General features: G+C 38.4%; 1 long non-coding RNA gene across 1 annotated transcript; it reads right to left on the bottom strand.

Moving 5' to 3' along the window:
• Window positions 1–7,865: 7,865 nt before the first annotated feature.
• Window positions 7,866–12,360, bottom strand: LOC134476121 (uncharacterized). The gene is made up of 2 exons (XR_010047629.1): window positions 11,206–12,360; window positions 7,866–9,687 (listed from the first exon to the last, which is right to left on the bottom strand). It is a non-coding gene; the product is annotated as an uncharacterized LOC134476121 (long non-coding RNA).
• Between the last annotated feature and the right edge of the window lie 15,397 nt (window positions 12,361–27,757).

The raw sequence follows: 27,757 nt of genomic DNA, 5'->3' as shown, positions 1-27,757 counted from the left end.
GTCACGACTGTCCCCTAAAGGGAGCAGCTCGGGCTGATGCGTTCTTGGTCTGTAAGAAACGAAGTTTACACGGGAATCTTTCTTTTTCTTTTTCTTTTTCTCTTTCTTTCTTTTCTTTTTCTTTTTTGGCAAGGGTGGGGGGAGGGCACCAGATGAGAGATGAGCCACTTGGCACTCCTTTCACCTGGAGAAGTGAGGGGCAATGCCCAGGCTTGCCTTTTCAGGAATAGTCTATGCTGCTGGGGCGGGTAGTCCGTGGGTTTGGCTTGCATTTGCAGGAGGTGCAAGGGAGCTGCCTCGACATGTTCTGATTCTCCCCTGTTCCCCACTAGGAGAGATGTCAAGACGTGTCTGCAGAAGGCGGCTGCAGAAGGCGCTGGCAGCGTGAGCACCTAGTGGGTGGGAAAGAATCAAGCGTCCACCTGGCTCTCTTACCTGCCGTTTGCTTCTGTTAATGCAGCCCTTGTCTTCATCCGAGAGACAAGGGACAGACCCTGAGATGTGCTGACACTGCATTTCAGTTCCTAGTCCCACCGTGACTCATGGCCACGTTTCCCATTACCATCTCCAAACCTCTGATTACCACCACAGCAGGAAGTGACCTAGGAGGAGGTACTGGCTGGACTAGGGCTGCAGCCTCCTTGGGCACGGTAGGGGATTCTCACCCTTGTGCCTTTTAGAGCAGCGAGGGTTTCACCTTGACTATCAGAGTGCTTGGATATCATTATGCTTACATAATTCTCTGGGAAAATCTCCCGGAGATAAATCCTTTTGTAGCTGGATAGAACACGGCCAATCTTACCGTGTTTAATGTCTACCAATTAATATACTTTTTACAGATAGGACACTGAAGCCCTAAAATGTTTGGTAACTTGCTTGAGATTCCCCAGTTAGGAAGTGCCAAAGCTTAGGTTCCAAAAGGAGTGTTTGGCTTCGGAACCTGCTCTCAACAGTAACTGATCCAACCTGCTTATAAGAAAATTCCATTTTTACTCATTCTTAGGTTAAACCTAGAGGCAGTATGATCAGACTGGCTCTTAGGCCCATTCGAGAGGAACCTGTGCCTATCAGGAGCCTCTGGCTCTCCCCTGACGGTGCCCCTCCCACACAGCAAGGTGATGACCATCTAGATGCTGAGCCCTCTTCTAGACCAGAGCCCAGATATTCTGAACTCTAGAAAGCTTGTCCCAAACCATGGTGCTAATTTCACTTTCAGATCTGTGTGGGACTCTGAATTCAACCCTGTGTGCAAGAAATGGCTTCTTATTGGGGTGTGCACGCTTGTGTGTTTTAGTGCAAGAAGTGTCAGTGAGGTCAGTTTTATCTTTCCTTATACATTCTAGAGTGCCTTATGGACATCCAAGAATTCCTTATTCTCCTTGGAGATCCAGTTCTTGTGGAGAGCTGTTTCTATCATAAGGTGGAAGGATAGATCATATTATCACAGTTTCTTATCTTGATTTATAACTTAAGTACTGAGATAATGCTATGTGGGCCTGCATGTGTACTCTTACCACAAAGGTGTGGGTTCTGAGTACGATACAGCAAAAATAATGCTTTATCCTTATAGGTCTGGTGTCTAATCTTGAGCATTGTATATTAATTATTACCTTGGGCCTTGGACAAGTTCCTTAAGGTTTCTGAACTTAGTTTTCCTACCTTTAAACTTGTGATAATAGAAGTTGCCTTACTTACCTAGCTGTACAAAGAAGGTTGCCAACAATCTAATCACCAAAGCCCTCATTTTACAGCAAAGAAGGCTGAACAAAATTAAACTAGGGCTGTGCTCTCAACAGTGCCATTAGGGTAATGATTAACAACTAATAGGCTCAGTGATTCACACTTACAGTCCTAGCGCTTGAGAGACTGAAGCAGGAAGGTTGAGAGTTCAAGGCCAGATTGAGCTAATTAGTGAGATCATGTCTCAAGCAACTAACCAAACAAAACTTAATGCTAATGGTGGGAAGCCAACTTTTAAAGCTGTTGTACCCAGACCCATGCAGCTTGATAGCCCCATCTGGAAGGGAGCATCCATCCATAGGACTCTAGGTAGCCTCGTGAATGAGTATTACTAAAACTTGATGACTTCTTCAGGACAGAAAGGTAACACAATTTGAATAGTTTCTACTATGTATCTTTCAAAGCAATTTTTATTACACTCATCTCACATTGTATACTGGGATTAAAGACAAAGGAAATAATATTACTGATGTACAAACTTTAAGGCTGGTCACTTCCTTCGATGAATTGTGTTGGGAGATTTTTTTTACCCCACTTACAGCATGAATCATCATCCTATACCATAGTTACTTACATAGCTAAGTCTGGTATTCTAAACACTGTGAATTACTTGAGACCATGATCTTCATTGATCTTCGGAGCCTCCTCTCTCTTCCTTATCTTTTACCTCAGCAGGAGGTCTTTAATAAACTTTTATTGATATATGAATGTTACTTTATTCTTTTTCTGAATTCTATTTGTGACATATATCAGTCCTAAAAGAGACATAATATTTCCCAAATCTCAAGAAAAATGTATAGTTAACATTTCAGTTTCCCTGAGTCATACATGCTAGGCTAATGAAGGTCTATAGTTAGTTGAATAGAACTCTCAGTTAATGTTATCTTCAGAAAAGACACTTAGATATTGGGTAGATAAACGCTTACTCCTATGAAGGCTAAATATTTTCAAATAACATGAAAAGGAATTTCTGGAAAACAATCTAAAGTAAAAGCTAGCAGGTAAAGACAGCTCAGCTTTTCATATTGAATGTTGTTTAAGTAGCAGTTCCATCTCTGTTCTCACAGAAGTATTGCAGCACTCCTTTTAAGGTGTTAGCATTCAAAGAATGTTAGAATGTGAAATCTTAAAAAAAAATGAAAAGAAATACTCCCTCCACACTGGTCCTCATTTACATAAAGAGATTGATTTCATTGGCATTTGTACTATTAGCTAGTGTCACCTATAGCTAAGCAAATGTAGACAAATTCTTCTAATTTTGAAAACACCAAGGGTAGATTGGTAGTGGTCATATATCCTTATTCTAAGATGGAAGCATAAGATTTGTTTCACTTTTCCATAATGCAAGGGAGAAAACAGGAGGAAAGGAAAAAAAGGCCATTATTGAGGGATTGGGAGGGCTGCTGAAGAGAGGCAGGCATCATGGAAGCTTTGAGGAAAAAACCAGGACTTTGTATAGAATTTGACAGGGGCAGAGCTAAAGGACCAGGGGGAATGATGTAGTGACAGCTGATTGGAGGAGCCTTTGCATATGTGCAAAAAGTGGGAGGTTTGACTTGTGGATCCAGGAGAAGAACTTAGGGAGGTGCTGTCCAGCACCAAAGAAACCCACACATGGAGAAAAACCTGTCAAGATTAACTTACTCTTGCAAAATTTTCAATGAATATTTGCTAAGTAACTGAACATGTTACTGTACAATTAGGCAATGTAGGATGTTTTATCAGCCATCCTTTTAAAACAAGTTCCAGTAATACCTCTAGACATATTTTGTACATTGATCAAAACACTATTTGTCATATTATTCATATTGTTGAGATTACACCTTAGGTAGCCAACATATTATACACATCACTTTATATTCCTATGCACTAATCATGCTATACTATGAGCAGCCCTCCTGTAAACACAAAGACTTACACTAACTACAAAGATATTTTGTTTCTTTAAATCTTAAAAATGTCATAAAACTGTAGCATGATAACTAAAAAGAGATAAAGATATGCCTAGTTTTATAATTAGTATCTGCTTATATCACTTGTATTCTAATTTCTTTTTCCTCTTTTAATTATTCTTTGAAGAAACAAATATCATTCTTGTCTCTATCCAGAATTTATCCTCAGCTGAAATATTATTCAGGTGTAGACTAACACCACAAAACTACTCACTAGGTTTGTGTCCCACTATTAACTTTTATTTATCGTTTGGTACATCTTAGGTCTTAATTCTGGATTTTAGGAAAAAAAAAAAAGTAAAGTCCCTCTTCTCTGAGATAAATGATCTGACCTTTTTCTCTCATGTCTTGGATTTACCTGACACCTGATCTGTAGTTAAAACAAGACAAAGAAAACAACACTGCAGACTGCTTGTAGCATGACTTTTATATGATGAATGTTCTCTCACTGAAGGGACATTTTAGGGATTTCATTGATCCTACTTTTCTTCATTAAAAGCTCAATTTCTAATTCCAGTCTGTTTAAGATTTGACTCCTCAGTACCTTCTGTTCCAGAGAACCAAATAGGAAAGAATAGTGTCATGGTTTATGTCTGTGTCCCCCAGGCCTCATGAGTTTGCATTGTGTATTTGTGATTGGTTCATTGTCTAGTGCTTGGATTGATGATGTCAGTGCTCCACCCATATAGGGGTGGAGGCAGGATGTGATGTAATGGCAGGAAGAAGGTGTGTCTTGCTCTTTGCTGGTTCCTGTTTGCTGTTTGCAGCCACCATGAACTGTGGCCCAGCCATGCCCTCCTGGCTTGGAGCCAACTGAGTGTGGACTGAAACCTCCCAAAACTGTAAGAAATAAACCTTTCCTTTCCCAACTTGGGCTTCAGGTATTTTGTCTCAGCAACGAGTAAAAAGTAACTAAGACAGAATTTGGTACCAAGAAGTGCGGTCATTTGCTGTGACCATATCTGACCATGTTTCTTGAGAGGCTTTGGAAATGGCTTGTGAACAGAGTTTGGAAAGGTTCAGACATGTTGCCTGAATACATAGAGCTGGAGCGGCTTAGGCTGTTCTGTAGAAGTGATTCTGGTCAGAGCTCAGGAGACCAGAAGGCTGATAGAAAGACCAGGCTTGGGAGGCTTCTGCTGGGAAGAAAGACTGCATTGGTTGTTGGACTCCACATGATGTATGTTATGGCTTGGTAGAAAGTTTGTCTGCATTTTGCTCCTGCCCAGAGACTTTGTCTAAGACTGAGACAAAGGGCAATGGGCTGATTAATCTTGAAAAAGAAATTAAAAAGCAATTGAACATTGAGGCTGTGGCATGGCTATTGTTGGGGGCTTTCAGCCAGCTTTATGTTTCAAATGAAGAGCAAAGAGCCCAGCAGGATAATTTGCAATACTGTGAGTTTGGCTAGAAGGAAAATGCCAGGAAGGCTATGGAATGTAAAGACAGAGTTGAGATTTTGATTACTGAGGAGAAACAGATAAGAAAGATGGCTCTGGGGCATCTCAGGAAGCAGGTCCCCACCCTCTGCAGCCTCACTGCAAAGGTGAAAGAATTTGCTCAGAGGGAAAAGCTGCAGAGCACCATGTTCCAGAATGTCAACAGAGGCCACATGAGTTTCCAGAATGGCAAGAGAGGGCACATGAGGTTCCAGAATGGTGGCAACATAGAGAAGCCTTTCCTCACAATCAGGTAAAAGAACCCTGTGATCCAGGCAACTGATCCCTATAGCCAAGAGAGAGAAAAGCCTGGCTACTGCTTCAGGTGGCAGCAGACCTTGGCAGCATCCACAAGGTGCTGATTTTAGTGCAAGGAAAATGCACAAATTCTGAGGGTAAGATGGCTTCCACCTTGATTGCAAAGGGCCTGGCTGGCCAAGCAGTATGCCCCTGAGAGGGAAATTTGTGAAGGTGTAAAGGTGAAGCCAAAGGTGTAGTGGAGACCCCAGAAGTTTAGAAAAGACAGGAATGTGGATGATCCAAGGAAAGCTGCCAAAAGAGAGCAGAGAGGATTTAAGAGAAAAGCTGCAGGAGCTGATATCCCTGCAAGTGCCATGGGAGTGGAATCACCCAAGCCTTTTGGAGCTTGTAACCAGATTGCTTCAGATGCTGAGCATGGAACTCTGGGACTTAATGTTTGTCCTGCATGCTGGACTTGCTTTGTTTCTAATGCTTTATATTCTCCTGTTTGTAACTTTTGGAATGGTAATGTTTATCTTGTGCCTTTGCATTTCAGAAATGTTTAACCTTGTTTCATTTGTACAGGAGGTTACAGTTAAGAGTTTACCATGGATCTTGGAGGAGACTTGGGACTTGGACTATTCAGCAATGCTGAAGCTGTTAGGACTTAGGCAACTCTTGGAGGTGGACTAAATGTCTTTTGTATAAAGGATGTACATGAGTCCTGGGGGCCAGGGGTGGAATGTCATGGCTTATGTCTGTGTCCCCCAGGCCTCATGAGTTTGCATTGTGTATTTGTGATTGGTTCATTGTCTAGTGCTTGGATCGATGGTGTCAGTGCTCCACCCACATAGGGGTGGAGGCAGGATGTGATGTAATGGGAGGAAGAAGGCATGTCTTGCTCTTTGCTGGTTCCTGTTTGCTGTTTGCAGCCACCATGAACTGTGGCCCAGCCATGCCCACCTGCCTTGGAGCCAACTGAGTGTGGACTGAAACCTCTCAAAACTATAAGAAATCAACCTTTCCTTTCCCAACTTGGACTTCAGGTATTTTGTCTCAGCAATGAGTAAAAAGTAACTAAGACAAATAGGAAAAATTGCTTAACTACATTACAAAGAATTTTCCTCTCATTTTCTTTCTCACCCTCCTGGAGGGCTGAGAATCCGGCACTTCCCCTGCTGCATGGCTGAAGCCCATGGTCGCTTCTGCAGCAGTTGTTCTGGTCAGTCTTTCAGACTATGGTTTTGATGGAGACTATGAGAGTTTACACTAGTAGAAAGGAAGTTTTCTTTGTTAATTATTGCCAGCAAAAAGGTCTGTTTTAAGGAATCTACCCAATGAGAGCTCTGTTTTCCTGGAAGTTACATAATCTAGCAGTTAAGAGATAGAGCACAGGATCTGTGAGTGTTAGGGGAAATATCACAAAATCACAGCATTCCATCTATTCAAATAGTTTTGTGGTGGTTTTACTCAATTCTCTCTGTTTTTAACTCTTTTGAAGGTCTTTGTGGTGGTTTTACTCAATTCTGTCTGTTTTTTAACTCTTTTGAAGGTCTTTAAAAGCTGTTTTAGAGCTTATGCATGAAAGGAAGATTATTGTTCTGTTCTTCAACTATTGTGATATGGATGTATTGCCACAGATTATAAAAATTAAGTCCTTTCTGCTAAGGAATTTCCTCAAAAAAATAAGAATAAAAACCTCTCATTACCTTGTAGAATATAATTTTCTGGAAAATCCTGGAAGACATTCAGTCAATATTTTTGTGTTATGGTATACACTAAATATTCTAGTTAGTGGAGTTTTTTTTTGTTGTTGTTTTGTTTGTTTTGTTTTTTTATACCTCCAGTGAAGGACCAGGTGGTAAGTTTTCAGGTTTTTCAGGTCCATACCATCTTTTTTGTTTGTTTGCATGTTTTTTTGTAGCTATTCAATTCTGTCCTAGTATGAGAACTGCCATAGACAACATGCAGATAAATGGGCTGTATTCCAGGCACACTGTCTTTGTGCAAACAAGTGGTGCACTGAATTTGGCTTGTGGGCTCACAGTTTACCAATTACTAAACTGCATATTGAGAGGGGGTAAAAGTCTTCATTTGTTGCTGTAGTTTTTTTTTTTTGTTGTTGTTGTTGTTTGTTTGTTTTGTTTTAACCAAAATAACCTACTGATCTGCCCACAGATGTAATCCCAATTCTTGGCCATAAACCTTAGTAAAATGGCATTCAAATGTATCTCAGTGGTCAATGTATAGCAATGTAAATCATGGTGAATGTATAGTGAATTTTCTCATGGCTAGGTCAAAACACCCAACACCTGTAATTTAAAGGAGGAAATGTCTGGGCCCATTGTGGTAGCAAACATCTCTAATCATAGCTAAGGAGAAGAAGGATTGCTGCAAGTTCTAGGCCAGCCTGGGCATAAAGCAAGAATCTAGAGGAAGAGAGAGCGAGAGACAGACAAACAGAGATAACAGAGACAAAAATTTTAAATAAGTATTTAAAAATAAAGGAGGAGAGATTTATTTGGCTCACATTTCAGCAGTATTAGTCCTTCAATGCTCAGCTGACTCCAAGGAAGGACATCTGAGCACTAGTGACAGAGGAAAAGTTGCCCACAGCATGGTGGCTAGAAAGCAGAGTGAAAGGAGAAGCTGGGAAGGAAGTGAGACCCTTTTAGGTCACACCCCCAGTGACCTGCCTCTTCCAATCAGGCTGAAACTCTTAACAGCAAACCAGCTATACATTTCCATAACCCAATCATCTTCCAATAGCCCTGTCTGTGAGTGCACCAAACTTGGAGGACATGTGGATATAAGCCATGGCATTTCACCCCTATCGCCTAAAAGCATCATGTGTGTCCAGTTATGTAAAATACATTTTGTCTATCTCTAAGAGTTGCCAAAGTACTGACAGTTTCAGCATTGCTGAAAGGTTCAAGTCCTACATCTCTGAAATTCAAAGAAAAGACTTACATGTAAGCCCTGTAAAAATAAAAGTTAAACATTTACATTGTACAGTGAAAAGTGTAAACATTTCCATTCCAAAAGGGAGGGATCGCGGGGGGGGGCAGAGAGGGGGTAGGTCAATCCTATAATTCCTTGTCCAGCACCCACAGTAAGTGGTGATGATATGTGAACTCTAAAGGGCTTGGACAACCTGCTCATACATCATTGCCAATGGTTGCATCATTGCCGATGGCTTACTTTTGGGCTGGTTTTGATCAGTCCATGTGACTTTCCTCATATGTTCCACATTGGACTTCTGCAACACCTTGTGCTCTCCAGTGCACTTGCAGCTTCTCTCTCACAGCTCAATGCATTGCTGTCTCAAGGGGCACGTTGCCTGGCTTCTGAGACCTTTTTTTGAAGTCTGGGTAGGAGCATTTTTGACCCCACAGCTCTCTTCTGCTCTGCGCGTCTATAAACCAGTACCATATGGATGAATGACATCAAGATCTGCCTCCAGATGGAGCAGCATCCAGGCTTCCTTGGATCATGACTGCAGGCTCTGTGAGTGCCTGGAGGGTTGACCACTACAAATGGAGTCCTGAGGAACAAATTCCATAGGTAGACTGTCTCCAGTATGGTGACCTGAGGCTCTCTTCTCAAATCAAAGTCTTTCACTTTTGGCATTTTAAACATGCAAGAGTGGCACATTACTGGCTCAGCTCATGGCCTTAAGCCCTTTTTCCTATTGTCTTGTTGTAAGGAACTTGGCTTCCTTTTTATGTTAATCATTTTAGTAAACAAAGTCTCCTCTAGTCCAACTTTACAGGCCCTAACTTTACTAGAGTTTCCCTTCTTCTCAAATTCAAAACTTTTTACATCATTCAGCTGTGCCATTTGCTCTTGATTTTCAGTGTAGAGTTGGCTAAAGGTCCCCAACAGTACCCATGCCCAATAGATAGTCTTGAAATTCTCTCCACTACATTTATTAGTTCATTGTTGTTTATCTGACTCTCCTACGAGGTCTGGACATTGGCAAAATGTAGTCAAACTTTCTACCAGACCATAATATGCATGGTTTTCAGTCCAATTGCAAATAGAATACTTGTTCCAAATGGAAGCCTCCTGAGCCTGGTCTTTATCATCTGCATTTCTAGGAACTCCAAGAAGAATCTCTCATCAAGCTTGGTTTATAGCATTTTAGGGCTATTTCTACAGCTGCATCTCAAAATCATTCCAAATTCCTCCCATGTACAGTTCCAAAGAGGCTTCTGAACCACACGATTAGGTGTAGTCCAAACAACAGCACCACTTTCCTGGTATCAAAATTTGTCTGGTCTCTTTCCTTGTCACTGAAATATGATACTCAACACCTGAAAAATAAAGGAAGGAGGAGCTTATTTTGGCTCACTGTTTGTATAGGTTTCATTCAGTCTACTGGCTCCAAAGCAAGGTGGTATGGCACAGGGGCATGATAGGGGAAAAGTCACTTCAAATTTTATATAATGTATAAAATACTGATTTAGATGTTATTACACAAATAATATTACTTCTTAACAGTTAAGGTATCCACCATGCTTTATCATACTTCTCTTTGTATTTATTTGTAATTGTTGCTTATGAATTAGGGTTATATAATATAATATACAAGGATACAATCATCATATGTCATATGGCTTGAAAATAATTTATCAATTTGTGATTAGTCCTTGATTTGCTTATGCTTTTCAGTTGAGATCTTTAAAGTATTTCTGTTTTGAATTTATTGATATCTTCCTTAGTAGGTTTCCTTTGCAGGTGTCATGCCACAATAGGAAGATACCTCATACTCCAAGCTTTGTGTGACTAGGGCTTTCTTCTTGCATTTTTATGGCTGCATGTGGCTTGCCTTTCAAGAGACAATGAGAGCCAGAAATTCAAGTGATGAGATAGCCACTGAAGTTTCTGAATAAAGAGCAAGAAGTCTGTGAGAACTCTCGTGAGAAGGAAGACCCTCCTCTACCAGGAAAGGAGCCAAGAAACTTGAAAATGAACTGAGGAGGTGAAAACTTGCAAAGCTGCAAATAACCTCTACATAGGTAAAAACAGCAAGACACCTCTGGAAAAAGGAAGTCAGGTGTGGGTTTAAGAATCTGAGTGGAAATGAAGTTGTTTCTAGCAGTGACTATGCAGCACACAGCATGATAAGCTGGGCTGCTAAATTTGGGTCATATAAATTTGTGAAGATATCAATTCAGCTTTATTTTTATTAAGATTATATTCATAATTTCCCTTAAGGATGTCAAATCAGATTCTGCTGAAATTTCTGAAGACTTTCTCAGCACATATATAATTATAAAATGAACTATATATCCCTCATCTGCCCATATCCTTAGTGAAGACACACATTCACCTGTAATTAAAAATTTCATTACTAATGGGAAATTGAGTGAACTCAGTAAAACTGTCTTACTTATGTAGTCTCTTGAGTTTCCATTTGTATTGCATGCTAAATTATGATAAAACTTTAACCACTTGAACTCTCAAGGAACAGGTTATTCTGAGTAGTTGAATATTTGTCCACAAAATATTTCTGCTGTCCAAGGTGTTCTTTCACAATAAGAAGAATATTTATATTTTTTCATTATATATTCAGTATGATTTTATTAAGAAAGCAGCAAAAAAGTAAAAATAAATTATCTGAACACAAAATCTTAACATTTGGTTAACAGTCTTTTTGTCTTGTTAAAATAACAGAGTTATTTTATGTGTTACACCAAGCCAATTTTCTCATGACTCTCTTAATTTACAGCTCAATTTAGGCTTCAGGTATTCTATAATCTGCTGGCTAGGACCAAATACCTATTTGGTGAACAATTTCTCTCTTGATAGAAATTTTTATTATCTCTTACATTAAAGTTGTTGCAGTGCTGTTGCAGTCAAAAGTTGCTCAAGAAGTTGCTCCACTGATAAAGTTCCTGATGGCAGGCTGGCTTGGGGCTGGGAGCTGGTTTGTCCTGAACATGGGATAAAGCATGTTTGGGTCCATGGTTTCTGAGGAGCAGAACATGGCCACCTGTCAGCACAATCAACTAGTGAGCCAGGCTTTAGCTGTGCTCTCTCAAATGGTTTTGTCATTCTCCAGAAATCCTCTCCCTCCCTTCTGCAAACAGTGCCTTTTGATGTGTCAGTACCGGTCAGAGCACGGGCCCTGACTTCTACCCCATTAACACATTTTTACTAACACAGTTCTACTTTCTTTGTCTCTCTGCAGCCAACCTTCTATTTTCTCTATTTATCCAGAGGCTAAAAAGAAAACTGCCCTTTCCCCTTTCCCCAGTGTATCCGAGTATGTAAGATTTATTCTCAAGCCCAAAAAAGTCTTTATTAAAATAAAAGATACTTTTGCTGACATGGTTTCAGACCCAAATTTTTGCTGAACTGTAAATTTTAGAGTTTGATTTGGATAGAATACCAGGCATAAGCAATATTTAAAATTAGGTATTTACTGTAAGGATGGAATGAGAATTCCTGAATATTATGTGCCTGATAAGTGTAGTTTCTCATTAAACCTCACATGCAGTAAAATGTCCTATCTTGAATAACACTTTTTCTATAAGCTGACTCAGGGAGTTAATATTTGGTGGCTGGCAGATTGAGATACTGTTCACAGATACCACCCCTTTCCTCCGAGTGAGCAGAATAATTGTGTAGAAAGGGGATAGTTTTGTTACCCTCAGATAATCCTGTGGTCCTGAAAATATTCTTTATTCAATGTAAACCAAAGTGGAGGGAGGAGGTTGAAGATGACAGTAGAAGCTGTCTGACTTTCCTGGCGTTACTCGCAGGCAGGTACGGTGGAGCACATCCATAATCCTAGCAGCTCAGAAGCTGAGGCAAGAAGATCACAAGTTAGAGCTCCATCTCGGCAAGACAGCAAGGCTCTTTCTAAAAATTAAAAAAAAAGACTGAGGATCTGGCACAGTAGTAAAGCACTCCAGGGTTTAAACCCCAGTATCAAAACAAACAGCAATATAAATCAAGCATTACGATCTGTAAGCAACAGGTTCCAGGGCCACGTAATTTCCCAAATATTAAACTTTCAAGCTATTCTTACTGTGTTTAATCCGATAAGATTTTACTAGTATATAAAGCTACAAGTTAAACCAGACCCACTTTATATGACTTTTGTGTGTCAGGAATTATAGCTTGAGCCTAAGCTGCTTTCACCCTAAAATGCAAGCCGAGCAGTGAAGGAAGGGCTGGGACATGTAAATCAATCCAGGAGATGCACTGTTCTGTAGGGGTCCAGTCAGCACTGGTGAGGTAAAAGAACATGTGGGGAAGCTCAGAAGTGTGATTCAAAGATAGCAGAAAGCATCTAAGAAAAAGAAAATGTCTGTTCAATGCAGAGATTATATTTAGATGGCTTGGAATTGCCATAATGATGTACATTGGAGAAAGTTCCTCAGCCCTTAGAATCAAGGTATGGACCACATTGGGACCCACATCTTCCACCCTTGATGCCAGAGTCTGCAGCTACCTCTTGCTGAGGCTCTGAGACAGATTGCCACAGCAACAAGCAATCATTTACATCAGCAGCACTAACAGTCTCTTTGGACACTGGCAGCTTCGACAAACATCCCAATATAATGAGCTGATCCCGGAGTAAAAGCAATTCCTAGAGGCAGGCAGGAAAACGGGGCAGGGGAAGAGCAAGGGAGACAACTCTAACGCCTCAGGGGCTGTGTGGGGAGTCAAGGTGGTCCAACTTTGGCTTCCAGCAGCGTAGAGATTAAGCAAATGTCACTTTATCCTTCAGGCAGCGGTATAAGGAATTAAGATGCAAAGGAAGTTGTTTAAACATATTTTTCAATAAGCAGCTAAAGTTTTCTAACATCCCATTTTGTTCCTGTTAGATTTGATGACTTTACTTTCAATATCCTCTAAATTTACCTTAAACTGAAAGGATTAGAAATGCTTATAGCTCCACTAAACAGGAAACACAACCAAAGGGATATGGAATCAAACAAATTAGGGTTTATTTTCTACATAAAACACAACACAACACAACACACACACACACACACACACACAGACACACACACACACACACACCCGTCTGTGTTGAGTGCTTCTGACTTTAATAGCTCAGTGTAGAGAAAGGCTATCCCAGGAAGTAGTTAGCTTTAGTGGCAGAACAGTGGTGAGCTCTAAGAGCTGGATTGGAGGGCCTGCCACGTTGCCATGCTCTCTCTTTCCACCTTTCCCTATTCCCTGCTGTGGCCCTTCTCTTCTGCATTGCTGGGATTTGAATCCAGGACCTCACACATACTGGCTAAGTGCTTCACCCTGAGCTACATCTCCAGCACTTCTTATTTCTTATTTTGATTATTGTCCAGGTCAACCTCAAACTTGAACCTTTAATCCACCTGTCTCAGCCTTGTCAGGGACAGGAATTATAGATGTGGATCACCATGCTCAGTCATTCTCTTATCTTTATATTGAAAATTGCATTTAAAGTGACATTTGTTTTCAAGTTTAATTGTGTGCATGTTGAAAAGTTTTATATAATCTACTTTGGTTTACACAAATCGCAAAAATTTAACTGTCTCTCTTGAACAATTATATATATATATATATATATATATATATATATATATATATATTCCTACAACTCATTTGAAGGAACACAGTGGACTTTCAGACTGATAAAATTGGTTTTAAAATTTGAATTTTAAGAAAGCTTAGATAACTTAGTTCATTTCTTTGACCGCCTGACTCCAAGAGAACCAACCCCACCTACCCCATCTCCCAGCATCTACATCTTCAGGTGATTTATACCCTGGGGTGGTCCTCAGCTATGGGAAGTCAAGGTTGGTCTGAATGATCAGTGAAACATCACAAGAGGGAGAGAATGTCATTTCCTGGATTAAATTGGAAAATCCAAAGATTCTGTCTCTCTTGAGTTTTCCATCTTGGACATTTAAGCAACTCTATGGAGGGGACCATGTAAAAGAGAGTCTTGTCCCAAATATGGAGAGTAGCTGGGACTTGGTAGCAACCAGGACATTTAACTGGAAGCTGGTCCTTCAGAATGAAGATGACCACCATCCTAGACAATAGCCAACGCAGCCTTGCCCAGAACCACCCAACTAAGCTGCTCCTCTAGTCCTGGGCTTCAGGATCTGTGTGAGAGAAAGTTTTTCTTTTTCTTTTTTAATCAGATAACATTTTGAGTAACCTGCTAAACAACAATGTATAATTATTATACTTTCTTTAAATTAGAACTTCCCAAGGAAGAACTGGGCATTTGAGAGTTAATAAGATAACATGTGAAACTATCCAATGGAATTTCTGCAACATAATTATATAGAAATTGTTAATTTGACAAGTAATATTTGTTCCTGATCATTTTCATATGTTTATCCTCATCAGAACTGTTGTTTAATTCTAATATAGTTTAAAAATATCTTTGTCAGCCAGACTTGATAATTCCTGCTTCCCAGCACCCTGGGAAGCTGAGGCAGGAAGATTGGAAGTTTAAGCCCAACCTGGGAAATTTAGCAAGATCTTGTCTCAAAATTGAAAATAATTTTGTTTTTTAAAGGGCTAGGAATGTAGCTCAGTGTGAAGATCCTGAGTTCAATTCCCCAGGACCACAAACAAACAAGTAGACATCTTTGCTTTTAGTGTCTCATCAGTGTAGAATGCATGCCATTCAGCAGCTGAATCTGTGGCATTACCTTGCTGTGCCTACTGTCTTGCTGATGGTTTTGTTCACTATACTCACTGTGTTTAGTAATACTGTCTTACCCGGAATGTCGAATGGTGGTATCTGATGTGTCTTTAATAGACTGCTGACTGATAAAATATTGCCCTACTATTGATGTAAATAACTCTTGTCTTTCACCAGAAAGCCTGGGTGATTTTAATATGCCTCACTAAGGAAATGTGCCTCTCCTACTAAATCACTGACACAGGGAGTATGTGGTGAAGCTGACCGTCTACCACACATTCTGCAACCTTCTCCAGTCTGATTTCTCTGTCTCTAGTCCTTTGCTCCTTTCCACTGCCCTATACACCTCAGATCACAGGTTCTAGGAAGAGACTTGCTATCTTTTTCTTTTTTATACAGCCTCAGATCATCTCTGCCATTTTCTCCCTTAAAAAATTACTTTCCTATTTTTTGTTTTATGCCATTTGTGTATCTCAATGTCTTTATGCCTAAAAAGAGTGCATGAATATATAAATACATACATCCACACATGAATTAATTTATGAGTGTGTATCCCATTCAGTTGCAATATCATTCTTTTTTCACTTGACCAACACAGCATGCTGGAGTAACTTTGATTCACTGAACACAATTCTCTGAAAACAATCATTTGTGTCTGAATACTCAGAGCTAACTTCTTTGTCCCTAGACAGGACAGTTTTTGTTGCTGTTGCTGTTGGATATATACATTTTTCTGCCTCTGCAGTAGTTCTTAAAATTTCAAGACAGTACTGGTTTCCTGACAGCAGAGGTTTCCCCATGGTATTATTTATGAATCATTTCCTCTCTCATTACTGTTGATCAGTCCAGCTTCCTAACTGGACTTAGTCTGCAGTCTTGCTCTCCTCCCTGGACAGTCAGTCCCCTACAATACCAGTGGATAGGGCTCACTGTAAAAATGAAAAACAAAACTGAGAAACGAGTAAATTACAATATGGATGACTTTTAAAGACATAATGTTGAGTGAAAGAAAATAGACATAGTAGAACACATTCTATTTATACAATCCTTATAAAAGGCAAAATCTTTTTCTAGGCATGTGTAATTAGAGAGTAGATGCTCAAGGGAATCAAAAAATAATGGTTAGCACTGGGTGGTGGTTGGGGAGAACTGTAAGTTGAGCTGTTTTACAGAAGAAAGTTTGGGGCAGGAGAATCTACATAATTTGTGGGGCCCAATGCCAAACGAAAGTTCTGGATCCCTCGTTTAAAAATTGTTGCTGTTATTTTGAGACAGAATCTCACTGTGTATCTTAGGCTGGCCTCAAATTCATGGAAATCCTCCTGTGTGGCCTCCTGAGTACTGGGATTATTGGCATATGCCCCATGCCCAACTCACAAATTACTATTAACTTCAAGATGCCCGCAGCAGAGCACGATTCCAAGCGAGGATCCTCCTGGGCAGCACCGTCTGTGCAGATGCTCAGGGTGCATATCCTTGGTGTCAGCCTTGGTTTTAGAACTTCAAGTGTTTTGCTCATGCTTTACTTTTTAGCTAGGGAGAAGATGAGTCATACATATATTTGTTTCAGAAAATTTCTGAAGTTGCATGTTAAAGATAAATGCACATTGTCGAGAGTTTTTTTGTATCTTATAATTCCCTTTTTTAAAAAAAAAGTGTGAAATGAAACAACCAAACAGAACTGATCAGAATACTTCCTGCTCAGAACTCACAATGGTTTCTCATAGATTAAAATGCTTTCCTTTGGACTTTCATCTGTTGCAAGCCCAGTTCAAATGCCAGCTCATCTATGAAACATCCTGGATTTCTTCCCCTGAAATCAACCATTTCCTCCCTGTCATCTGTAGGACCTTAAAGGAACTTAGATGATTATTAAATGTAACCGAATTTTTATCAAATATTTTACAACCTTTATAAAACCTAAAACATTCAAAATTCTTACACATTATAAGTCCTTGAATTATGCAATGATGCTAGGTAACAATGGTAAAAATTCCTATGCAGACTAAGACATGTTTGTTTTCCTGGTTAAAATTGAAATAGGCACCAAGTATTTTACAATATTATTCAGAGCTTTTCTGTTTTGCAGATGAGTAAAACTCATAATGATCTTTCTTAAAAATGCTTAACATAAAAAAAAAATAGCCAGGGATATAGCTCAGTGGCACAGTGCCTGCCTGGCAAGCACAAGTTCATGAGTTTAAAGTCCAGTACCACACACACACACAAAAAAAATGCTTAACATCGTAAATGTAATGTGCTGGGATTATTTGATGTCATAAAAACCGTAGATTCCATTTTCACCAGAAACACATTTTAAAACAACATTTCCAGTTGTTTTGTTAAATTTTTTTCTTGGCATATTTTAGTTTTTACTAACACTTTGGGTTTTTTTGATAAATGAGTGACTTGTACATTTTCTTAAAACAGACAGATGGGTGTGTTCTCTGGGTATTTATTTTAAAATGAAGAAAATGTTCTCTTTGATAGCATCTGGGAGGAATTTGGAGTCCCAGCACAGATTTGAAATACAGACAGAAGCAATCATATCTTTCCCAGATAAGGTGACTCTGCAAATAATCTTTATTTAAACATTCTTTTGCCTCTGTCAAGCTTTGAAATCACAAATGAAGTATGGGTTCAGAAATACTACTATAAAAATAGTATTCGGACATTTCTTTTCATCATTTATTTTTCAACATGCTCTCTAATCACATTACACAGATGGTTAGTTTACAAGTTTATGCAGCAAGAAAAAAAAGGCTTTAGATACATAGATAAATCACTGATGAATAGACTTAACATATATTTTTTATTCATCTTTATATAAAATTTCACTGTACAAATCCTATTCAAATGGATTATGAAATTTTGTTGGCAGACATATGGTTACATTCTCAGTGACATAGACATATGGTTAAATCATTCAATGAAAAAATGTCTACCATTTCCACGGAATAATTCATTTTAATCAACACAAAGACTGCCAAGTAACCATCACAAAGGAAAAAAAAAAAATCAACCTATGATCCTTGCCAGAGACAATGACAGTAAGAGAATATGAAGTCTCATTGAAGGAATGTTTATTCCATTTCTTTCTACATTTTTCGCCTAATGACAGAGATCAATGCCCACACATACAGTAATATAGTTACCTCTTATATACCTTTTCTTTCCTCTTTTTTTATTTTGGCAGAACTGAAGATCAATTCTAGAGGTGCTGTTCTCCTGAGCTATATCCCCAGCCCTTTATTTTATTTTTTAAAATTTTGAGACAGACTCACCAAATTGCCCAAGCAGAACTGAAATATGCAGTCCTCCTGCTTCAACCTCACACTACTGCAGTTACAGACTTGCACCACAGAACTTGGCTTACACCATGTATTTTGAAAGGTATTCAGATGAAATACAGGATTTCATTCCTTAATAAATATTTATATGCAACAGGGGGTCCTATGTGCTTGGACTGCTTCAGAGTCTTCTCATCTTTTCATTTGTTCTCCCTCAGCCTGGGGTACTCTGCTCCCCACTCTTCCTGCAGCTGGGTTCCTCTCATTCATAAAGATAATACTTTCTCTCTCTCTCTCTCTCTCTCTCTCTCTCTCTCTCTCTCTCTCTCTCTTTCTCTCTCTCTCTCTTGCTCTGTGTGTGTGTGTGTGTGCTAGAGATTGAACCCAGGATGTCAGCTTGCTAAGCACACAGTGCATTACTGAGCTATAACCCGCGCCTGGACTTCACTTTTTCAGAGAAGAGATATCAAACTCTCTCTAGGTTAACTATACTCCTTTCTTCTTTAAGCCTGCAGCCAGGAGTTAACGTACAGAAATATCCTAGTTTAAATATGACCCTCCACTTGCTTTAGAACAACCCATGATTTAAGGATGGTTTTAACCTATTTTTAACAGCATAAATGGACAAATGAATAATATTTAATGAAATATGAGAATGCTAAGGAATTCACATTTTAGTATCAGTAAGTAAACTTCTGAAGAGTGACATCATGCCTATTCGCATACATTGGCTTTCTTAGGGTGCAGGAAGCAAAACTGTAACAGAGACAAAGTAACCTATGTACAGTCTGTATGGCTCTCTACAGGAAAAGTTCTATACCCCTGATGAAGACAGGGGTCATCTGCTTTGTCACCTGTTTTGCACTTGTGACATCTGTTTTTGCTTTTTACTAATTTACCTGCTCGCTTTAATTGCCTAAGTAAGTTGGGGATATTGTTAATCTCCCCAGGATCCGACCAGTAAGTCTTTGGTGTCCAAATGCACGAAGAGGTAATTAATGTATCCTTATTGAATGGCTATAAAATAAATAAATTAGGCTATAGATTCTGGGATACGTTTCCTTACTTTATTCTTATATGCTTCATTCAGTCTGAGGCAAAATGGGAGAACTCACTTCTTACTATATTTAAGGGCAGTATAGTATTATTGAGATTAAAAACCACTCACACAAAAGCACAAGCATTGAATAGGAGCAATACTATTTATGGACATTCACTTTGCCATAGGCTCTGGATGGCCCACTTTAGCTTCTGAGTGAGAGGATGCTACCAGGTCCATACAGAAGTAAGTAGATACTGTTGTGGTTTCCCTTCTGAGCGAGAGGCAGCTTCCATGTCCAGCACAGTCCCGTCCAGTAGTCAGTCTGATACACACGTCTGCCTATCCTGGAGGCCTAACTGCACACTTTCTATGTGAGGCTTACCCTCAGTGGTCTTGGATTCTCACTTAGGAGCAATTAAGGCCCAGGAATAGCTGTAATCAGTGGAGTCTATATACGTTTTTTAACCTTGATGATGATTCTGAGCCATCCTAAATAGATTCAGGTCTCCAAAGCCCACTTAAATTATCATGCCAGGTCATACATGCTAATGAGAGTATGCTTAGACTCTGGAATGTTTCCTTACTTTATTCTTATATGCTTCATTCACTCTGAGGCAAACCCCAGTGGTCCTGTGTCCCACCCATAAACTGTCCCCTAATTTGTCATTATTGAGCTGAAGTTCCAGAGAAAGGAGAGACCTTGATGTAAAAGGAACTTGCAATTTTGGAAACACAGGACAGTGTCTCAGCCTTCAAGGTAAGAGTCACTATTTCACAAGAAAAACCTGCATTCTCATTCCAACAATTAGATGAGTAGAGAGTTAGCACTGCTTTGGTAAAATCTGACTAATGGTTGTAGTCTTCATTCTGGAGCTAGGCTGATGACCAGGTCTTGCTAGAGGAAATCTAGAACCAATAAACCTCAATGATTTGTTAAAATTCATTAAAGCATCTAGAATATCAGCTGATCGACTTGGTGCTGCTAGATGATCACTCTTTGGCTGTTGTTTAATAAATGAATCGCTGAAGCTTCTGCTAGATTTTGATGTATGTCCATAAACCATGTTTATTTAATTTGTGCTTAACAGCATTTCAATAAAAAGAGCATATGTGCCCCCATTTCAATTAAAGTGAGCAGAGGAGTGAAATCCAAGATTACTGGCTTTAAATTTGAGTAATTCTTGGGACCCCTGAAATGAATATATGTAAATATGTGTATTTGTCCCAAATATATTCTCCAAAATTAAAGATATATTACCATGTTTGAATAATGAGTAACTGACAGAAGCCTTCATTTGTTTATATGTATTATATGGCCTGAGGGATTTATAGCCTAAAACTCATTTAAAAGGTGTTTATGGACATTCAGAGGCAGCTTAATTTCTACAATGCTACTTCGGATATCTGAGGGTATCTGAGTCTGTGAGATGCCTCCTGCCAAGAACTCTCAGTTTGATTATAGAGTCAGGAGAGGCTGGCACCCTGCATAGTATAACTTCACCTTTAGGAGCTGGTATGTTTTTTCCTTGTGGAACAGTGTAAGTCATGTTTTCCTATCTTCTTTGTCATGTCGAGTTAAATTCAGAGCTCCGCTTTAGTTCTTAATGTTTGACTTGGAAAAATGTGAAGGGCTACTTATCTGAGTTCTAACTTTTCCACCCAAGTATTTTCACAGTGGGGTGGATCACTTCACCTCTGCTGCCCTCAGAAATCTCATTAATTAATTAAGAACACTAGAAAATATGTGTGATTTTTCACATTGTTTTGGAGCAACATTTTAAGTGCCTCCTCTGGAGCAGGACTGTAGATGGATTGCAGCCTGAAGCTTTAAGGTAGCTAAAAATCTCTACCTCTCATGTTTAAAAACAAGGACAACACCTCTTTTACTAGATTGCACCTTAAAAAATGAGTTACTCTTGAAACTCTTGTGCTTCTAATTTCTATGACTTCTTTCAGCTTCATACAGTTTTAAACAATAAAGTTAGTGATCCAAAGATTAAAATTCTCTATTAAGTTGATGTAAGTTATCTTGTCAGGTCGTACTTTGGCTTTGGCTTTTGGGTCTTCCCTTATCGGTTTTAAATCTATAAATGCAGAAGATCAAATGTAGTGATTTGAAGATATTCTGCTTTAGAATGCCTTGTCTACTTGTTCTCATCTATCTTTCCTAGACAGCCAACCTCTTAGAGAGCTCAGTAGAAGCTTTCTAAATGGGATTTTAAAAAAAGACTATCCCACTTCCTCCTTTGGTTCATTTTCAGTCACCTTGTATTATGTGTGGATCCATATCCAGAAAAGCAAATGAAAGAGCGGGAGGGTAGAGGATCAGATGAGACTTAACATTTAAATATGCCATCATCTGTGCAGCTGTTTTGTTCGCTCAAGATCATCAAAATGACCTTTGAGGGTCTGACAAAGGACTGAGTCAGACTGGGATTAGCTCACAGTATTGCCATCTTAGTTGTTTGTAGTCAAACTGACTGCTGACCTGACAGAACACGTTGGGGATTTTCCTCCGTGCCAGCTTCCACCCGGGAAATGCCTAGTCACGCTCTGCCTAATCACCGGTTTCTGTAACACTGAGCTTCGTCATGGGGAATGGGTGGGGCAGTTTCACCAAAGTTCTGTGCAAGTTTCCTTTAATGAGTTTCATATGCTGTATCTGGAGGTAACATTCTTATCAAATATAATATGATATCTAAATGCTATCCCAGATTGTGTGGGGTCGGTTCCTTTACTCACTTTCAATCCTACAAATTATAGAATTCTGTTTCCATCACCATAATAGGAGGTGATTGTTTTGACCCCTATGGAGTATGAACCTCATGAAGAGAAAGTTGTTTACTTGAAGGTTTTCATGAGAGCCTTAGAATAAGTACCTACTGATTCTGGAAAGGGGCTGTGAGTCACATTGGGGAGAACTATAACACTGCTTATATTGGTCATTAGCTGTCCAGTCATTTTCCACACCTCTTGGCTTAGAGAGCTTCTGACATTTTCTCCAAAGATATTTAGTGCTAACTTTCTCTAATTCATTCCTATTTGCTTTAGAATCTATCCCTGGAAGAACATTCTTTTAAAGAGAATTCCTTGGTTTTAACTACATTTCCTCCTATTGAAACTTTTGCAAAGGACTTTTATATAACTCCACTTCTTGCTGTTTCAAAGAAAAAAAGAACATTCATCATATGAAATCTCACCATTCTTCTATTAGTTCCTTAATCACCGAACAGAATATTTTTGTAATATTGGTGAAAACTAGACTATTACAATCAGATTTATCCCAGGCAAACACAGAAGGTATTTTAGGTATTGGGAGGCTAGTCAACAATTACAAAGGTGGCCATTGGGCGCGAAATAGTTCTAGGGAGGTTGTTAATGTTAACAATCAAGGAAAAGAGATGAAAAATTTCTTCCTTTGTTATATGAATCCAAACTCCGGATGACTGGGTGAAATACTTGTGACTTTACTTCCTCTTCAAGATTGTTCTTGATATTATTATTTAACCTGATCGTGCAATAAACTTTAACCTAACTGTGTATTCAGGGAGTTTATTGAACCTAGTTTTAATTTCAAAAGAGGAAATTTTTTGGTTGATTAGCCTGTAAATTCTTACTCTTAAAAGATAACTTGAATGCTTGCAACTCACTAAAAAAATAGTTGTAAATATTACATCTACACATCTATTGTATCACTGTCGCCAGAATTTTTTGAACATTACAAGAATAAACTCTGAAATTTTGTATGAAACAGTGAGAAGGAATTGAGTTGGTTTAAATTTTGTTTTTCTTTAAGGGTCAGTTTTTATCAGAAATTCTAGTGCTATAAAGAGGAGGAACATGAAGGAAAAATGGAGCAAAAATGCACACTGTAATTTATTTACAACATATTTCTCCCTTAAACTGCTTTACATGAAGATATAATTTCCTGAAATGTTCTAACCCTTAAGTATTTCACATGAAAATAATTTAAGCTATTAGTCGAATGCTTGTCATTATATTTATTTACCTGTTTATAGAGGAAAAGGATCTTAGTTGTCCCCTTAGGAGATCTTTATCTACAGGATTTCTAAATTGCTTCCTGAGTCAGTGACCCTATTGCAGATGACAGTTTCTAACAGAGCTTCCAAACAGCATGTTCTTTCTGAAAAGTAAGTTTTGCTTAGACAACACCTAAGAAAGACAGTTTAGAGAAGACAAGTTGCTAAATGGTTCCTCAAACCTATATACAATATAGTCTTAGCCCTGGTCTTGAAAAGTACTCAAAAAGTGCTCACTGAAAAAATGTTGACCAACAAATGAATTGGCTGATTGGGAGTGGCAAGCTCTATAGACATTATATTAATACATTTTCCTACAATGCTGCCCTTTTTACTAATTTATCTCTCCAATAGATCTTCAACTTCCTGCCTCCCTATTCTGTGTTATCAGCTATTAATTTCCTAAGCATACTCCTCTGCATTCCTCTATTTTTGATTTTCATTTCCCTCTAGATTTGACAAAGCTCAATTACGCGTTGCTAAAATTTATTGCAACAACATGGGAGACAAATGGTAGTTTAGGTGGGGAGAGGCACTAATGTAAATTAAAATCACAGAGAGCAAGATAAATTCAGAAAGGCAATTTCAGTGGGTATCATTTTTCTACTGTAGATAGAATCTACATAGTTTAGTTACCTTTGACAGGAATATTTTTTAGAATTATTTGTTCTACAGTGGGATTCGAACACAAATGAGATTAAAGAATTTTTTTAGATGAGATGAGAATGCACCAGTTAAAATATGACCATCACATCCAGGGCGTTAGAGTCTAAAATTCTTTGGACCAGCAGATTCTCTAGAGGAGGCATGAATAAACTGAGTATAGCATGTGTTCTATATCTCAATTCAAATTTGGTTATGGAGTGTATAGAAATTCCACCAAGCTTGTACATTAAAGATCAGGCATATTATCACAAACAAGCCATATCAAATAAAAGAAGAATAAGGGTATAAACTTATTTGTGAAACCAAGTATCCTAATTGATTATAACAGTTTTCTGAAAGCAAAGGTTGGTATACAATAATGATACCAATAACAGAGGAGAAGTTTACCTCCTAGAATCTAAGAAAAAGAGAACTTGAGACCAATAGCTTGGTAATATTTTTTATAGTTTCTAAGCTACAGTGATTGTATCTGAGGAGTTCTGACATTCAGAATTAGGAAGGAGAGGGGGAGTCTATGAAGTATCATCCAGCAAACTTCTTGTTTTTAACTGTCCGTACAACATTTTCATCTTTCATTCTAAATGGATAAATTACTGTCTGGTAGATAAGTGTCTTTTAAAAGTCTCAATGACTTGAAGAACTAGTTTTCTGACATGCTTACCCACTTTAGGAAGTAGCCATGAAAGATGGGACATAACTGGACTAAGTATAATTCCTGGGCCCACAACGGTCGTATCCAACTGTAAGTCCCCGTGTCCTGTCAGCTTCCCTAATGTAAATTCTAAGAGTGACAATAAATTCTCTGTGGAGGAAGTATGAAGAATGGGGTGAGGGTAACATACAATATGTCTTTGATGTTGCAAGAGTAGAAAAAAGATAAAATTAACTTGATGTCAAAACTGTAACTTTCTGAATTCATATTTTTACCCTTGCAAAATAATATCGCTATAGGTGTTAAATATGTTTCAAAACACCTACTGCACAATATTTGGTAGTATGATGAGTCTTCCCATTAAAAGGAATACGAAGAACAGAGTCTATAAATATGTGAAGGACTTTATTTCAGTATATTTAAAATGCAGTGGTTACCAGATCACATATTTAAGGGAGTTTTGAAAGCAGTATATTTTAAAGGGATTGTGAGTTAATTCAATACTTTTGTTTCTAAAACTTCATCTAACCAATTTTTAATAACTATTTCATCTGTGGAACCAATGAAAAGAATACTGTATTATCCAAAAATAACATAAAGATACTTTTTTGGTGTGTTTTCCTACAATAAAACAGAGTAAATTAAAATACAAAATCAGTAAGAAGAGATTTCAGAAAGTCATTTAAAGTGTGGATGTAAATTTTTCTATGTAGTAGATTGAAAACTGGTGGTCAACTTAAGAAAGCTGAAGTGAATCAGAGTAGGGCTGAGTTGGGGGTCCACCTGAGGATTGTTGCCAATATAAAAAGAGAACAAGAGACTGTTGTTAGTTTTCCATAGTGTTGTTGATTCTCCTGATTCTGTTGATTGTCCTGGAGAAGCTTGTCATGCTTCCTCCCTGATATGAACTTGGCTGTTATCATCTGAGGAGCTCAGGATCTTGTCATTGACAATGACTGACTTTGGGGGAGCCCTGATCCTTACTTTGAGCATTGCTTTCTAGCTCCAGAGGGGAAGATGCTTGCTGGTCAACCTCCAGGAGAAGCTTGTCATGCTGGCTTCCTGATATGAACTTGGCTGTTATCATCATCAAAGGAGCTTGGGACCTCATTGTTGCTGAGAATGGCTGTGGTATTTTTCGTGGGAGCCCTGGTCCTTATTTTGAGTGTCACTTCTTGTTTTCAGTGCAGATCCCTCAGCCTGCTGGCATAGACTTTCTAGCTTCCACCACTGATCTTGGGACCTTCCCTGTGCAGATCCATGTAACAGACTTGCATGTGCCATTGTCATGAGCTCTAGGTCTTCAGCTGAACTCATGCAGGATATTGCCTTGGGATCCAGGCCTTCATCTGGATTCTTTGGGTCTTTAGTGTGTATTCAGATTTCTTGCACTTCTTGTATTTAACTCTTTGGGTGACTATTACAGAAGGAACATTACATATTATATGTCCTGCATATAATTGTTTTCCTTGTAATCCTTCATACAATACACTAAGTCACAGTAGGATCAAATCTTTTAAAAAGGGGAGCTAAAAGTTTCCAAAATTCTTTGTTTAAACCACCATAGAATAATAGGCCACTGGCTGCAACAAAATCAATGTAAAATTCAGTTCTCTTCTCCTGACATGTTTTTTTTTTTTTACTGCCACACCAGCATATGCATGCTTTTCATTAGCAATAATAGTATTTTCGATCTCCTTTGCCTGCACCTCACAGAGTTGACCAAATTTAATTCATTTTGTAGGTCAAAACAGATCTCTCATAAATTTTAGAAAATATTAAGGGAGTGTTCTAGTCTTTTACTTAGTAGAAAATAGTATATATGTAAGCACTACAGACAGATTTGCTGACTAGTTGAAAGGAAATTCATTTCTGAATGATATTGTTGCATGGCCAGGAAATTGAAAACACTCATCCACATGAAGCCCCGGTAGTCATTTGTGTGTAAAGTGATAGGTATTTGTAAGAATAATTGTCCCAAATTTCATAGCCTCTTCAGAAGTCAAAATTATAAACACCAGATAGATACTTGCTATTTAAACAGCTTACTATTCTCTTTTGGGCAAGACGCTAAGAAAAATATGTTTAAAGCTAATAAAGTATGAGATAATTTTATTTTATAATGTGCTTCTCATATGTAAAATAAAAACAAAAAATCAACATGCAATCTTTCCTAACACAGTTCAATAACTTTGCTAAGTTGTTATAGTGCAGATGTCTTTGATATTAAGCAGCAGCAGGGAATTGGATATGAGATAGAAAAACATTGAAATCTTCAGTCCTTCCCTCGATCAAAGGACAGCCAGGCCTCAAACAAAACTGCAATAAAAGGTTCTGCTCGTTTTGAATATGTTACAGTTTTATGGTTCTATAATTCATCAATGAAATTGCTGTGCAAATAGAGGTTCATCTTAAGCTGAGGTTTTATGTATTTTTGAAGTCTGATTTGGGCATAAAGTTCTCTCTCAGCAGCCCAACAAATCAATTTAATTTTATAAATATTTATCACCACAATTTTGTAGCCCCTAAGATGATACTAGCAGAGTTATATAAAAAGAAGTAAAGAGGATGAGGGTATAACTCTGTGGCAGAGCACTCACTTATTTTGTTTGAGCTCTGGGTTCCATCTGAAAATTATTAGAAAAAATGTAAGCTATAGTCTCAATAAAGTGTTAGATGGTTTAGAGACTCTAGATGGGAAATGAAAAACTTGCTTTTTGTAATGTCTTGGTAATTAAGAATTATAGCAAGCTTACAATGTATTTGAATATTACTCATTTTCAGGGTCTTGGCTGTTCCTTAACCCAGTAGTAAAATACAAGGTGGCTTTTATAGACTATACCCACGAAAGTTGTCAGTGGAGACCCATGTGTGTGAAGGTTGTAAGACACAGAGTAATAGTTTGGATGAGAGTAAATTTCACCACTCATAGCGCTTTTTCAAGAACAGAAACACTTACATATGTCTGAACCGTACAAAGTTTTCTTCAGAAAAATACTATCTAGACATCTTGAAAATGAATTGACTATGTTTCC

This window comes from Cavia porcellus, unplaced genomic scaffold (assembly GCF_034190915.1).
Source record: "Cavia porcellus strain 051 isolate PalLab524CR breed Dunkin Hartley unplaced genomic scaffold, mCavPor4.1 scaffold_5, whole genome shotgun sequence".
Lineage (NCBI taxonomy): Eukaryota > Metazoa > Chordata > Mammalia > Rodentia > Caviidae > Cavia > Cavia porcellus.
The sequence above is the reverse complement of the archived record's forward strand: the minus strand, read 5'-3'. Positions and strand labels throughout refer to the sequence as shown.